The sequence below is a fragment of the Penaeus japonicus genome, unplaced genomic scaffold (assembly GCF_977035675.1).
Source record: "Penaeus japonicus unplaced genomic scaffold, GWHDUDI00000001_assembly GWHDUDI00000039, whole genome shotgun sequence".
Classification (NCBI taxonomy): Eukaryota; Metazoa; Arthropoda; class Malacostraca; order Decapoda; family Penaeidae; genus Penaeus; species Penaeus japonicus.
In genome coordinates, this window is record NW_028234441.1 from 11947196 (window position 1) to 11949695 (window position 2500).

The 2500-nt window shown below is 36.7% G+C and overlaps 1 protein-coding gene across 2 annotated transcripts in view; it reads right to left on the reverse strand.

The window, feature by feature from the left end:
- LOC122264018 (uncharacterized) overlaps positions 1–2500 on the reverse strand; it is a 15135-nt gene that overhangs the window by 12248 nt on the left and 387 nt on the right. The window lies entirely within an intron of this gene.

Genomic DNA, 2500 nt, shown 5'->3' on the forward strand with positions numbered 1-2500 from the left:
GATGATGATGGTGATGATGATGATGATGATGATGATGATGATGATGATGATGACGGTGATAGTGATGGTGATAGTGATGGTGATGATGATGATGATGGTGATGATGATGATGGTGGAGATGGTGGTGGTGATGATATCGAAATTGATGATGAAATGAAATGATAATGAAAATTATTATAATGAAAATGATGATGATAATGATAATGAAAATGATGATGATAATGATAATGAAAATTATTATAATGAAAATGATGATGATGCAAATGATGATAAACTTAACGATCATAACAATGAAACTGATGGCGTTAACCGATTGCATGATCACGATATGTAATGACCATGCTGACGAGGATGAAAACGTTGCCGGCACGTCTTCCTACCAACTACGATACGTAACTGACTTCCCGGTTGCCTGCCTGCCAATCCACTTGACTGGCTACTCTGCCGTTTTCCTATCTTAGCTTTTCTGACTAACTCTCTGCTTGTTTTTTTTTTTGTTTAATATCTTTCAAAAAGTATACTTCCCAACAGCTGCCGCGTCTGCCAATTTTGTTCGGCTGTCTGCATGTATGCATATCTCTTTCTGTCTCCTTTTCAGTCAGGCAGAAAGCGAGGCAGTCGGTCGGTCGGTCTGTATGGAAGCACGTCTGACTTCCTTCCTTTTCTTCCCTCCTTCCTGCCTACCTGTCCATCCTGACTTCCTGTTTATCTGCCTGTCTGCCTATCTTCGTAAATCTACCTGCTTGGTTATCTGTCACCGTTTCTGTCAGTCAGTCTGTCTGTCTCTCTGCTCCAGAATTTTAATTTAACAATTAAAAGTACGTGACCTTGCCAAGAAGAAATGGTCAATCAAGAATACCGACGCGTAATACAATAAATATTCCGACTTGAGGAATGATGGCGTCTATCAATTTCTTAGTTATGTATTCATATCTTTTAATCGTTGTGTTGCGCATTTTGAGCTTATACAATATTTCCTTCACCTGTCATGTCACATTTTCAGTAGAATAACCAGAAGAATCTTATTTTTTGAGATATTAGAAGAGATATCCTTGATATTTGCCTTTTTTTATATGGGATCAAAAATTCACCACTACCAAATATTTACAATAATTTTAGAAGCAGGTCCTCTACTATTTGAGCAATCTAAACTTAATCTTGAAATTATAAATTTCTTCTGTGTTATCCACATGAAACAAATCATAAGAATATCATGGTCAGGGAAACAAATTTATTGAAGAGACTCTTTCATCATGAAATTTGTTCAGGTAAGTCAACCGTTATGGCTCTCCTATGACACCCCCCAGACCGCAGCCCCACTCAGTGTGCTGGCCTTGCTGGCTCGACTGAAGTGGCACTGAATGTGGGGGCTGTCCAGAGACTCATCACATTAGGTGGCGACGAAAAAGGTTACTTTAGTAGCCTCTATTTTTACAAAGGTATTTCACGCAAACGAGATACAAATGAGGTAAATGTGTACTTCAAGTACCGTCAGGAGATGACTATTACATATGTGATTAATCTAGTATATAATCCTTTAAATTTGTAATAAATTCAAAAAAAATATAAAGTATTGAATTTAAAAAGTATTAACAAGTTGACTGACAGTAGACAAAGAAAACGTTAGTCAGAGAAAAACGTAGGCTGTTAATTTCTCAGGGTGACTATCATATTTAACACATCATATCTTCATGTAATAATATGATGGCATTTTCAATTTTTAATGCATATTTCGTTTATCACTAACAGTGTGTCATACAATGGGAATCTGTCAACTTTTTAAAAAACAACAAATATCTACTATTTCATGCAAAGATAGCCGTATGTTACATTTTAATAATTTAGCCAAAATTTATGAAATAAATGCATTTCCGCATTTAAAATAACAAGAGACGCGTGGAAGAATGTGTTACTTAAAAGTAATTTCTGAAATGTCTTCTTCTGAATACGGTACAATTACACACTGTGCGTTACTTTATTCGTAGCAGCTTTTCTCCACACAAAGTTGCACATCACCTTTATTTCCAATTTTCCTTTAGTGCCAATTACAAAATCGTGCCACATTTTTGGAGGAGGAGCATACGAGCAGACCGGGATTTAGTCGAGAAGTGCCGCTCTCCAGTCTGGCTTGTCTGCTTGCATGCCTGCATTTCCTCTGCTTAGGCAAGACAATGTCACTTTCTAAATCTTAATTAAGCTCCGAAATTCGCAGCATAATCTTTGTTTTAACTGATGTCAGGACACAACTTTAGACACCTCGCTTACCGTTGCAGTTAGCATCAACAACACACAAAAGCAAACATGGAAAATATCTGAATACATAAAAGTTTCCCGAATGCTGCAAGAAAACACGGGATGATCAGATATAGGCTGACCTCAATCTCGACGGTAAAAAAAAAATCTATATTACCTTTGCGCAACCTTAGTTATTGATCAGTGTAATAAATGTGCAACTTTATTCTTATTTTTTTCTAATTCGAACTCCATTCAAAAGCAGAGC